Raw genomic sequence first — 14208 nt, forward strand, 5'->3', positions numbered from 1 at the left:
ATGTTCTACGGAGAGGCATCATGGCTTGTGGCTTTGGTGGAGGGAGCATCATCGTTTTTGGGCTATGGTGGACTGGGCATCATGGTCTGGAGTTACGGTGGAAGGAGCATCATCGTTTTGGGCTATGGTGGACTGGGCATCATGGTCTGGAGCTATGGTGGAAGGAGCATCATCGTTTTGGGCTATGGTGGACTGGACATCATGGTCTGGGGCTATGATGGAGGGAGCATCATGGTTTTGGGCTACAGTGGAGGGCCATCATGGTTTGGGGCTGTTTTGCTCCTCAGGGCTTGGGCGTCTTGTGATCATCGAGGGAACAATTAATTTTAAGGTGGATGAGAGCATCTTACTGGAGGATCTGAAGGCAGCTGTCCATAACCTCAAGCTGAAGAGACGTTGGGTGATGCAACAAGATAATGAGCCAAAGCACACAATTTAATCAACTTACGAATGGTGGAAAAAGATTTGTGTTTTGGAATGGCCAAGTGACAGTCCTGACCTTAACCCTATGGAGATGCCGTGGAATGGCCAGAAGAGGGTTGTGCACACAAGGCATCCCAGAAATACTTTTAAGGTGGATGAGAGCATCTTACAGGAGAATCTGAAGGCAGCTGTCCATAACCTCAAGCTGAAGAGCTGTTGGGTTATGCGAGAAGATAATGAGCCAAAGCACACAATTAAATCAACTTACGAATGGTGGAAAAAGATTTGTGTTTTGGAATGGCCAAGTGACAGTCCTGACCTTAACCCTATGGAGATGCCGTGGAATGACCAGAAGAGGGTTGTGCACACAAGGCATCCCAGAAATACTGCTGAACTTAAGCACATTTGTAGGGGGCAATGATCCAAAACATCTCAACAATGTGCAAATCTTATTTTCTGCTACAGGAACTGTTTGGCGAAGGTGATTGCTGCTAAAGAAGGGATCTACATGTTTATAAACTCAATGGTTCCTTTTCTCCTTGCATTGTGGATATTACACATTAAAAGTCATGAACGCTACAATTGTCTGCGTGTTATTAGTTACACTGTGTTTGTCTACAAATGTGACCAGTTAGACCACATTGTATTAGTCATCAATGCAGACATCTAGGAAACGCCAAAGGGTTCACTTACTTTTTCTTTCAACTGTATATATTATTAGGGATTGCAATAGGATGTCCCATTCATTTAGAGTGAGTTAGGAGGGGTTAAGTGCCACTGGAACCCCCGCAGTCCCTTCAGCTGTGTGACCTCTGTGTTTGCCACGTGCGGTAGGTCACTGTGCGGGTGGAGATTCAGCTGGTACATGACCTTGTGTACCTGCATATTAGGATCAGTAGGGGACAAGGGAGCAGCTGCCCTCAGCTGTGGCACGTGCCGGACGGACATTTAATCCTACAGAAGTTGCTCTGGGATAGTTCAGATTTTATATGTTAAGTAGAAGCATCACAAAAAGTCTAAACGCCAGTAAGAAGTGATGACCCCGACTAAAGGAAACCATCAGTAAGGGGGTCCAGGTATCGGGTATGATCAGAGCAGAAACTTTAGGCTTGTATTCACCCAAGGCGGAGACCCGATTTTGTGCCCTATGTCTAGATACCGTGCCCAACGCAGAATGGTTGGTTGATGGCCCCTAGCATCCAGCACCTGGATCACATATCACCCCATGAGGCCACTAGCTTCGCCCCTGTGAAGACTCTGCCCTCATTCCTGGGCTAGTGATATCAATCGATCTGGCTGAGTGACAAAAATAAAGCACCCCTACTAATACTGCGTGATTCCTGCAGGGGTCTGCCAGAGGTCTGGTGGGGTCTAACTGCTGGAATGTGAACCTTGTCTACTCCCATTAATAACATTCAGGAGTAATAATGATCCCTACGAGAGATGAGCGAGCATGCTCGCTAAGGGCAATTGCTCGATCGAGCATTGCCCTTAGTGAGTACCTGCCCGCAAAGGTTTGGCTCCCGACGGCGGGCGGGGAGATGCGGGGGAGAGCGGGGAGGAACGGAGGGGAGATCTGTCTCTCCCTCTCTCCCCCCGGCTTCCCCCCTCCTGACTGCCGCAACTCACCTGTCACCCGCGCTGGCAGCCGAACCTTTTCTTCCGAGCGGGGAGATACTCGCTAAGGACAATGATCGATCGAGTAATTGTCCTTAGCGAGTATGCTCGCTCATCTCTAATCCCTACATGCCTAAGGAGATGTGAATTTTTGCCTCCTGATTGGGTTGTTACAGAAGGGGGGTTATGGGTTTGAACAATGTCCCCAAGGTTTTCAGCAGCACAGCCCCACAGGTGGTGTTGATTGATCTGGCTGGGTGTGGATTGCTCCAGCCAGCCAATCCCCCAGGTCTGTTGCTCATATATACCAGCTCCTTTGCTAGAGTCTACTGGCCTTTTCTCTGTTTGTTCCGTGTGTTCAGTGGGAATAGTGCCAGGTTCCTGCGTGTCTGTGCATGTGGCTAAACTTGAGGTGTCTGTGCGGTGTTCAGGGTGTTCCGTGTGAACAGTGTCATGCTCCTGCATTTCTGTGCAGCTCTCGGTATGTGTAGTGTGAACTGTGTCATGCTGTGGGTCCTTTATCATCTAGAGGTAGGTCCCTAGGTTCCAGCGTGGGGTTGTCCCTATCAGGACGATCGCCCCGCATTGCAGGCAGGTTTCCTGGAGTTAGTTGTCTCCTTAGTGTAGGGACCTGCGAGACAACCGGGACCCGTGAAGTGGGCTTGCGGGCTTAAGAATCCTGGCCATAATACGAACTAATACCTCGTATTGTATCTATTTCATCTATTTATGCATGCGGGTATGTTGGGTGCGTGTTTGGAACATTTATCAGCCGTTGGTTTGTGTCTGTGCGCGAGTATGTCCACAGTTGTGCGGTTTTGTGTGAATTTGCCCGCCGTCGAGTTTCGCCTGTAAGACTCTGTGGAGTGTTCACATCCCAGTTTGATGTTACAGTAGGCTAGAGGAGATCAGGCCCTTAGTACCGCCTGGTCAGATGATCTTCTTCCTCTTGACTCTATCATCTTCCCTCTGATGTTCCAAGGTACAACTGTCAGCCAGTTGGCGCCCCCACAACACAATTGCTTAGTTGTGATACTGTATTTATATTATGGGCTTGCTTCTGGTATTGTATTTATGTATTGAGGTTGATTCTACTGCTGTACTTGTTATGAACTTGGGTCTGGTGCTGCATTTATGCTACGAGCTTGATTCTGGTATTGTATTTATGTATTGAGGTTCATTCTGCTGCTGTATTTATGTTATGAACTTGGTTCTGGTATTGTATCCATGTACTGAGGTTAGCTCTTGTGCTGTGTTTATGTGCTGAGCTTGGTTCTGGTATTGTATCTATGTATGGAGTTTGGTTTTGGTACTGTATTTATGTACTGGTACAGTATTTTTTGCTGAACTGTTCTGGTGTGCACAAGCAGAATACAAGGAGATTGTATATCCGTGATATATATAATTTTTCTCTTATGATGGGATGGGGCACCAAAAGAAATTCCGCCACAGGGTGCTGTCTTAAGGCTGGCATTGGTGCCTTTCGTTTACGCTGGACTTGACTTTTGAGATAAGTATCTGCTCGAAGAAGCGGCCATTTATTGAACCCTGAGACAAGTAGCTGCTGATATGTTTCCTACATACCTATCATTGGTAAGATCTATTTGGTTCATCCTCCTCCGCTGTGCTGGTTATGACATTAGGGGATCGAGGCTCCAGGATGTCAGGAATCATTCTAACCAACAGGCGCTGCAAAACTGCAAAAAGGGGTCAGAGGAGGATGTCAGGAATCGTTCTAACCAACCAGGCGCTGCACAGTCAGGAGTTGCTGAATACAACGCTGGGGCTCCAACTAATGTGTCCCAACACATAACCCGCCATTCCTTAGTACGGATCGGCTATAACAGCCGACGACCAGTGCCAGCACCATTGTGTCTAAAAGGGACAGAAAGGCGACTCAGGCGGGCAAAAGAGCGCAAAACTTGTATCACTAAGCAGCGGAAAAACATCTCCCGGTCCGATGAATGCAGCTTCCTGCTGCACCGTGCTGACGGGAGGTCAGAAGATCTCTGGAGAGCGCCATGCTTAGGGGTTATAAATACTTGGATTAACTTATTACTTGCCACAAGGGACATTAACCTCCAGATTCCAGGATCTCAGCGCTAAATTTGGAATCCAAACCTCCTACTTCCCAGTGACTGGTGGGAGTAATTTTAGCCATAATGCGCCCCAGCATAAGTCACAGATTAACCCCTGCATTCCAAGAGGAAGGTTTGCCTGGTTCTGGAAATATAAACATCTGCAAGATCTGATATGATTCAGTTATTGTATATTTAAAGGACTGGTAAGGGGTCTGCATATCAGACCTGAGCAAACCGTTGCAAGAAAAGGTGGCCCCTTTAGCGTTACCCGGATTTCTGCTTTGATTACTAATAAATTGTGCTCCAATTAGTTAATTGTGACTTGGATGCAATGTAACTAACAGACAATTGTGCCATTGACTTTCATGGAACACATTGTGTAATATCCACGGTGTAAAGAGAAGCCTTGAATGTAATAACCTGTAGATCCCACTTTAGCATCCGTTGCCTCCATCAAACATTTCCTGTAAATGCAAAAAGAATTTGTACAATGGTAAAGAGAAATTTTGGACCATTCCTCCCTGGAAATGTGTTTCAGTTAATCAGTAGAAGTAGTTGCCTCAGTACTGGTACAGGAGATCTGTGGCTGTGTAGGACTGGTGGTGGTGGGCGGCTGCAGGTGTGGTGGACTGGTGGTAGTGGGCGGCTGCAGGTGTGGTGGACTGGTGGTAGTGGGCGGCTGCAGGTGTGGTGGACTGGTGGTAGTGGGCGACTGCAGTGGTGTGGTGGACTGGTGGTAGTGGGCGGCTGCAGGTGTGGTGGACTAGTGGTAGTGGGCGGCTGCAGGTGTGGTGGACTGGTGGTAGTGGGCGGCTGCAGTGGTGTGGTGGACTGGTGGTAGTGGGCGGCTGCAGGTGTAGTGGACTGGTGGTAGTGGGCGGCTGCAGGTGTGGTGGACTGGTGGTAGTGGGCGGCTGCAGGTGTAGTGGACTGGTGGTAGTGGGCGGCTGTAGGTGTGGTGGACTGGTGGTAGTGGGCGACTGCAGTGGTGTGGTGGACTGGTGGTAGTGGGCGGCTGCAGGTGTGGTGGACTGGTGGTAGTGGGCGGTTGCAGGTGTGTTCAACTGGTGGTGGTGGGCGGCTGCAGGTGTTGTGGACTGGTGGTAGTGGGCGGCTGCAGGTGTGGTGGACTGGTGGTAGTGGGCGGCTGCAGGTGTGGTGGACTGGTGGTAGTGGGCGGCTGCAGGTGTGGTGGACTGGTGGTAGTGGGCGGCTGCAGGTGTGGTGGACTGGTGGTAGTGGGCGGTTGCAGGTGTGGTGGACTGGTGGTAGTGGGCGGTTGCAGGTGTGGTGGACTGGTGGTAGTGGGCGGCTGCAGGTGTGTTCAACTGGTGGTGGTGGGCGGCTGCAGGTGTTGTGGACTGGTGGTAGTGGGCGGCTGCAGGTGTTGTGGACTGGTGGTAGTGGGCGGCTGCAGGTTTTGTGGACTGGTGGTAGTGGGCGGCTGCAGGTGTAGTGGACTGGTGGTAGTGGGCGGCTGCAGGTGTGGTGGACTGGTGGTAGTAGCAAGTCAATGGCAGGGCTAATGCTGCTCCTTGCTGCTCACTTTCTTATTCATCTCTCTAAGGTTACCAGATTTTCCCAAGGTCAAATCAGGACAGGGGTGTGTGGTCGGGGGGCGGGGCTTATCACAATGTATGATTTTACCTCTATCATTATAAAAAGTACAGGGTCGTTTCAAAAAAGGCAGGAAGCAAATACCGCAGCATTTCGGCATCCAAAAAACAGTCAAAATTCGTACAAATGGTGTGGATTTTGCCTGGTAAAACTATGTGTCGCTCCCCCCTCACCTTCTCTGAAGGCTTCCACTGCCAGCGCTCCCCGACTTCCGGTTCCTGTATTTCATCAGGCCGCTGGGAACAGAAAGCTGGGGAGCGCTGATAGCGGGAAGTCTTCGGAGAAGGTGAGGGGGGAGCGATGCATGAAATCAGCTGCATATTGACTGATTTCCAGTTATGAACCACACCAATGATGCAAATTTTGGCTCGTTTTTGGATGCGGAAATGCTGCGAAAATTTTTGCTGCAGACATTCCGCCGCATTTCTGCCACATTTAAACATACCCTAAATCAGCTTGACGTATGCTGCCACATTCAGAGTGGCCTCAGTAGTAATTCTGTCCCCTATATTGGCTCCAGTAGTAATAATGACCCCCCCCCTCCCACAGTGGCCTCAGTAGCAATAGTGACCCCCTACAGTGGCCCCAGTAGTAATAGTGTCCCTTATATCAGCCCCAGTAGTAATAGTGACCCCCACAGTGGCCTCAACAGTAATAGTGACCCCTACAGTTGCCCCAGTAGTAATGGTGACCCCTATATCTGCCCCAGTAGTAATATTGACCCCCTACAGTGGCTACAGTAGTAATAGTGACCTCCACAGTAGCCCCCCTTAGACCAATATGCTTATTTCCTCCTGGTCTTCTAAGCTCCGCTGCTCCTCTGCTTGCCTCTCTGCTGCAGACATAATTTTGTGTGCCCACACACCTCCTCCCTTCTCTTCTTCTCCTGCAGAAACCAAGCAGGAGAGGTCAGGGGAGGAGGATCCTGGGTGCACACACTGCCGTCAGTGTGTACATCCCGCAGCAGCGCCAGTGAGTGAATATCAGCCAGGGAGCCTCGAAATCCTAAATGCTAATCACCTTTATAGTGAGCAGATGTCCCAAAGGCGGGACAAAAGACTGTCCCACTTAGGGACCCTGGGAAAAGCAGGACATAGTAACCCAAAGTGGGACTGTCCCGCCTAAATCGGGACATCTGGTCACCTTACTTTATGCCTGACCAAACTGGGTGCTGAAGCTGTGGTGCATAGCCTTTTATAGTGGCTCTGACCATATACTAGATGCCATTTTAGTGGGTTTGGCCGAGATGCGCCAGCCAAGATTCGAGTTCGCACCGAACCGAACTTTCTGCAAAGTTCGACCCGAAACAAGAGTTCGGAGGTTTTAGTTCTCTCAACACTATTCTTGAGTCTTCTTTCTCCTGCTGTTGAAAGTTCTACTCAACTATTTTTAATTTCTGCGAAAGACAAGGGAGAACCAATATGTCTGCCATTCAACTCCCACAACCCATCTTTCCCAGGCTCTGAATTGAACATATTGGTATCTAAAGTGTGGAAAAGTTGGGTGGCCAGTCCTATTTGTTGTCATCCAACTTTCTCACAAGCTGATAACTAAGATTACATTTAATGAGAGAAGAGGACAATTTATGGACATTGTAGTCATTCATTTTAGGGTTCTATAGACTCTGATGCTGCTGGTTTTCCGTAGTTTCCATGTTGCCTTTATGACCAATCGATATACAGAAGTGTTTTTGGCCTTCCATCGAATACATTCTCCTTCCGTAAAACAAAGGTTGCGACAACAGAAAGTAAGAGTACACCGTTCAGCTCATGAAACTTTGATGATTCGGCAGGAGAGACCTGAAACCAAACCCCGGCCCAGGACAGGTGGACGCCTGGAACATCATTATCTTCCGCGGTGGAGAAGTGCTCAGTAACATAGATCGGCTGTTGGAGGCGCCCATGGCTAATCTACAAGCTGGTGCGAGCGGCCCCCATGCTACACCTTTCGCTATCACCGGTAACAGTAGAAAGTTTCCAGGGTGTTATTTCATAACTTGGTCCCATATTTGATGCAGATCTCTCGGCTTCATCTGTAACATTATAATAATAGTACAAGCGCCTGTAATTAAATGTCAGACTCCTCCCTTTATCATTCCAGACTTTGTCAATGTTTATTACGTTTACTGTCTTTACATGTTCCACCGGATTTCTTCACTATCTCCTTGGAAGGGAGCTGAGCATGATGTGTAGATACTCTAATCAGAGCACTCCATATTAGATGAGTTATTACATGGGTCCCCAGAAAGAACTGGCAGAGCTCTGGGTGGCAGATGCTTGCAGTAATCTTCTTCACGGACAGTTTTTGGACAAGACTCAAAACTGTAGACCCCATAGTGCCAATAAAGAGCTATTATTGTAAAGCAGAAACAGAAAAAAAAGGTCACGGAGTGGGGTATCACAGTTACAGCGAGGATAGCTGCACCACCCATTACTACCCCTCTGCCCGGGGGCTGCATGCTTTTGAGACCTGGGAGCCCATTGTCTTTTTCGAGGACGGCGTCTCTTTAGATCCTGACTTTACCAGCCCTACGGGAAACCTGATTGGTGACACTCTTTGATAAAATCAATATGATAAAAATATCTAGGCAGCGATCCAGGGCATGAATGAGTCTGGACGAGTCCCACTCTGAAAGCAGATAGATGCATTAACCTCTAGATGACTGGGCACGTTTATCAGCCTTTAACTATGTTCTCACATCTCGTTCAAGCAATTGTTCCAGATTCATCATTTATTACTGCATTTCAGATTCTTTCCCATGTGACTCACGATTCTTCTAAAATGTCCTATCTTGTGTTTAGAGCGCTAGGTTTCTCAACAACTCATGCTTCCTCATTTTTGGAATTGTTTCCACCCATCTTGGCCCCCTCCTGCCTCCTTTATACCTTCCGCAAAGATCAGTCTTCTCAAGACATGTCCACAATAAGGTCCGTGTGGTCCATCACTTGACTTGAGAGGTTTGGCTCCATCTCGTCAAGGATCTGCTTGTTCTCTTGACATACAATATATAAGTTCTTCGCCAACATCAAATTTCTAAAGGTGTGAATTTTCATCTTGTCAAGGAGCCACTTGTTCCCTTGATGTCCAAAATATAAGTTCTTCGCCAACATCAAATTCCTAAAGATGTGAATTCTTTACGTATATCACGGAAAAGCTGGGGAAGGGAAAAACTCTGAATGCAAAATGTTGAGTCAAAAAATTGGTTCCACAGGACAAGAAGCAATGAACCTGACGACACAGGGGCCAACTATTGATCCAATAACCATACTGATCGGACACATAAGGGGCTTCTGGTGGATGCTTCTGGATGACTTTAGATGACTGGGCACGTTTATCGGCCTTTGACTATGTTCTCAGATCTCGTTCAAGCATTGTTCCAGATTCATCATTTATGTTGCATTTCAGATTCTCTCCCATGTGACTCACGGTTCTTCTAAATGTCCTATCTTGTCTTCGGAGCGCTAGATTTCTCAACAACTCATGCTTCCTCAGTTCTGGAATAGTTTCTACCCATCTTGACGTCCTTCTGCCTCCTTTACATCTTCCACAAAGATCAGTCTTCTCAGGATATGTCCACAATAAGGTGCGTCTCTTGACTTGAGAGCCTTGGCTCCATCTCGTCAAGGATCCACTTGACGAACAAAATCTAAGTTCTTCACCAAGATCAAATTTCTAAAGGTGTGAATTTTCATCCTGCCAAGGATCCACTCGTTCCCTTGATGTCCAAAATATAAGTTCTTCTCCAACATCAGTTTCCTAAAGATGTGAATTCTTTATGTATATCACGGAACAGCTGTGGGAGTGAAAAACTCCGTCTCTCGAGTGCAAAATGTTGAGTCAAAAAATCTGTAGCACAGGACAAGAGGAAATGAACCTGACGACACAGGGGCCAACTATTGATCCAATAACCATATTGTTCGGCTGCATAAGGGGCTTCTGGTGATTTAACATACCTTCCAAGAGCAGAAAGATATTTAACATTTAAGGCCCTTTTACACGCGGCGACAATTGGGCAAAAACTTTCATATGAACGCTCATTTGCCGAAATGTTGGCCTGTGTGAAGCGGCACCTATCAGCCAATGAACGAGCATTGCTTGATGGCATGTCTTATGCAGCCGGAAAAAAAACTTCTCATTGTCAGCTACACATCTCCTTGCATGAACCGGGAACCCCTTTTAGGTCCTCAGGTGGCAAGACCGTTCATCTAATTACACCACAACTTTAAACATTTGCATATCTGCCTGAGATGGAACTGCAGGACGGGTTTTGCAGCAAAACCACAAATTATTCTAGAGGCTTGAAGTTTTTTGACAATGAGTGTACTTTGTTGATAGGCGTGTGTTGTATCGGGTCAAAAATCGACTGCGACTGTGAAAACGAACAAAAGTGAACAACAATCGCTCTGTGGAAAAACACGTAAACCACAGTCGTTCGTACGCTAACAACTATTTCAATCAACTATTCAGACGATCGTTGTCCCATCTAAAGCCACCGTTGCACATGGGACAGAGATCTCTTCCGGCCGCCCGCCTGCATTCACAGTGAACGGGCAGTACGGTAGTTCGAAGATGACCTACTGCCTGTTTCCACTGAGCAAGAAGGTTGTTTCATATCAATGAGTTGAAACTAAGTAACTAGAGACTAATGAGCGATTTCTCGCTCCGCACCCTGTGGGGTCCCACGTTTATACGGGACAACTATCGCCTAAAATGACTCGATTTTTTTGGGCTGATAGTTGGCTAGGATACAAGTACCCTTAAGCCGGCTGCACACGATGGGTCGGATTCCGCATGGGGGTGCCCGCAGTGGAATCCGGCACTGACCGTGGCCGGCGACCCTGCGTACTTGATTTTTTTCTGTATTGTGGATGACCGCAGCGGCTCGCTGTTGGTCGTGCGCCGTTCAGGTTTTTTTTAATAAATCCTTGTTTTTCCAGTGCCGTCACTAGGCGATGACACAGGTACCCGCGACCTATCTGCAATGTCAATTGTGGATGGGCTGTGGCTCCGTTGCCTTCAATGGAAGCCGTCCGCGCGAAGTCCGCACAAAAATGGAACATGTTGCCATTTTATTTCCGCTCGCCGCTATCGCTGTCCGCTATTCTTTCAATAGATCTGGAATACTGCGGATCGTCCGTGCGGGTGAGGATCGCGGACCCCGCAATTTAAAACAGTCGTGTGCCTTAGTCAGTGTCTAGTACCGCAAGTCGTGTATGTAAGTGAGCGGGGAGGGCGACTGATCCAGCAGTCTAGTGCTGTAAATGAAGTGGATTCCTCCATCCTAGGGTTATGTCTGAGAAGTTACTGTACTCTCATTTAATTAATGTTAATGAGGCCTTTCAGGAAAACCCTGCACTGTTGCGCCCCTGGCTGGTGCTCCAGGGAAGCGCCGACCCATGGTGACGAGGTGTGAAGCTTGCATGGAGCGCTGCAGTTTGGTGGCTTTGTGTGCTTGTAATTCCAGATTGTGTTGGCGTGGTGCCGGTTTGGCAGCGTGTTTGTACATCAGCCAGGCTGTGTGTAAAATACGTGCCCTGCGGATACATAATTCACAGCAGCAATTAAGGGGCTCAGTGGTGACCCGCCCGCATTACTCATGGACAAAGATTTCATTCCCTATGTTTAAATAAACTCCACATTCAGAGCTAATCTCTCAGAGAAAAGAGCTGCAAACTTTACATGGCACTCCCTCTCCGAAGAAGCAACGCGGCGGCACGTAAGTCTGCCCCCTCTCTGTAGCAGCTCAGGAGAGCTTGCGTTCTTCTGCCTCCGGGAGTCGAGAGTTCTGCAACTCCCTAAAGCAATAACTTAATTCTGCCTCCTATTAAAGTTGAGTTTTGTATAGTTTGCCCCTCTCCAGAGCAGTAAGCACACAGGGTACGGGCAGAATCCAACCCTGGCAGCAGCGGCGTCCTCACGTACCTTTTTTTTCTCAAATTTATACTGTGGACGGTCCGCACGGCTCGCCGTTGGACATGCATGATGCAGATTTTTTTTTTTTAAATCATGCTTTTTTCACGTCATTGCCTGGCGGTCATTTGCCGAGGGGTCGTGGATCGGAATGGCTTCCATTGACTTCAATGGAAGCTGTCTGCGCAGAATCCGCGCAAAAATGGAGCATGCTGCGATTTTTCCTCCCTGAGCTGAAAGCGCAATTGGATTCCGCTCGTGTGCAGGAAGAATCTTTCATGAGCAGGGCGGTATTTGCTGCGGAATCCGGAGGCTGATGCCCGCACCACATTCCGCAATACAAATCTGCCCGTGTGCAGGCGGCCTTTAACATTCCATCAATGGAATGTTCACGAGGTGGAAACACTGGGGATTCCCGCTGCTGAAAAGTCCGCAGCTTTTCCACAAGAACATCAGCGTCGAAACCACACCGTAGATCTACAGCAGATATCAGCGGTGTATCCATAGCTACATCACCCCCCCTACCTCAGAATCCATAGTGCTGTCAGCACCCCCCCCCCCTCCCCCTTTCCTGACCAGTGGCTCGGCGCTCATGAAGGCTACCATGGGGGCCTGTGCCGGGGTGCGCTGACAGCGCCATGGATTCTGAGGTAAGAGGGAGCGATGTAGCTCCGTAATTCGGCTTTGGATACGCAGCCGATTCCTAGTCAAAACAACACCTATGGCCGGTTTTACACGGACAAGAACCTCGCGCAAGATTTGTGTGTTGTGAGACGCACAAGTATGACCCCATTCTTTTGAATGGGGTCATACACATGAGCAATTTTTTTCCCCGCATCGCGGGGCTCTCGCATCCCATCACACGTTGTTTCCCAATGAGAACAATGGCCGCCGCGGTTGACGATCGCTACTTCCCCAAAGTGATGCGAGGAGACATTTTTCATACAAAAACGCCTCACATATGCATTGAAATTGCACATAAGCGAGCGCAATATTGGGCGGCCTGATATCGCACTCGCCGGTGTGAAATCAGCCTGAGGTGCAGATTTTGGTGCACGCTTTAATGTGGAAATGCTGTGAAATTTGCAGCGGAATTTTAAGCATTTCCGCCCCGTGAGATCATACCTTAAGGCCTCGCTCATACAAGCGTGTATTTGTGCGCACAAATCCACGTGTCAATTACAACCATTGTTTTCCTATGATGTGTTCACATGTCTGTGTTTTACAGGTGTGAAAATTTGCGCACCTGCAAAAGATAGGACATGCGTGCACCATAGGTCCATGCTGTGTGTAAATATTCAACGCGGGGAGTCCCCTGGTCACTGAACACGGTGACAGTAGTGTCACCGTGTTCAGTGATGATGGCACTCCCTGCGGGAAGTAAAGAATCCCCTCCCACAGCTGTGGCAGAGGATCGCGATGTTCTCCCATTACTTTCAATGGGACCGCCGCTGTTGCCGGTGGCCCCATTGAAAGCAATGTGCTGCCAGCAAGCCCTGCAATGATTTTCGGGGAAACGCTTTAAATATAAGCTCTTCCTTGAAAATCATCCCTAGCTTGTGTAAAAAAAAAATATATATATATTCACCTCTCCACCGCTGTCGGGGCTCGGCACATCTTCTGGATTGGTCCCCAGCAGTATACTGAAGCTCTTTCAGCAGGTGGAGATTTTAAATCCCCCGCCTCCTGAAAGGGCTGCATGATTGGCTGAGCGCTTAGCCAATCACAGGCAGCGCTCAGCCATTTATTGAAGTCAATGAATGGCTGAGCACTGCCTGTGATTGGCTGAGCGCTGTGACAAATCAGAGGCAACGCTCAGCTGTTATTCAATGAATGTCTGAGTGCTGCTTGTGACTGGCTGAGCACTCAGCCAATCAGACGCAGCCCTTTCAGAAGGGTGGGATTTAAAAGAGCTTCAGTACAGTTCCGGCTAGACGCACTGAGCCCCAACAGCGGCGGAGAGGTGATATATGTTTATTTTTTTTATTACACGAACTAAGGATGATTTTCAGGGAAGGGCTTATATTTAAAGCCCTTCCCCGAAAATCACTGCAGGGGTTGCCGGCGTCCCAATGCTTTCAATGGAGCCGCCGGCAGCAGTGGCGGCCCCATTGAAAGCAATGGAAACACAGCTGCGTTCATGCATTTTTCGGCATGGCCGTTGACTTGCGGTTTTGTGCGCACTTACACGCTCGTCTGAACGAAGCCTAAGGCTACTTCCACACGGGTGATCGCGATATTGTACGCGCCAACGTGTGATTTACCCGTGGAGGTAAGGCGTTTTTTAGGCAAAGAATGGGGTTCATACTCGTGCGAAATTTGTGGCCGCACCATCATGTGAACTCCTCAGAACGCTTCTTGAACCAATTCTGGACAACTTGGGCCCGGTGGCACAAAGAATTATCCTACTGGAATATCTCGTCACTGTAGGGGAACATGAAGTCCGTAAAGGGCTACATATAGTCACCAAGTAGTGAAATATAGCGGGCACCGGGTCAGCAACATATTTAGGTGGGCTGGTTGACCCAACCCATGCCATGGGTACACACCCCACACCAGT

Source organism: Eleutherodactylus coqui, chromosome 3 (assembly GCF_035609145.1).
Source record: "Eleutherodactylus coqui strain aEleCoq1 chromosome 3, aEleCoq1.hap1, whole genome shotgun sequence".
Classification (NCBI taxonomy): Eukaryota; Metazoa; Chordata; class Amphibia; order Anura; family Eleutherodactylidae; genus Eleutherodactylus; species Eleutherodactylus coqui.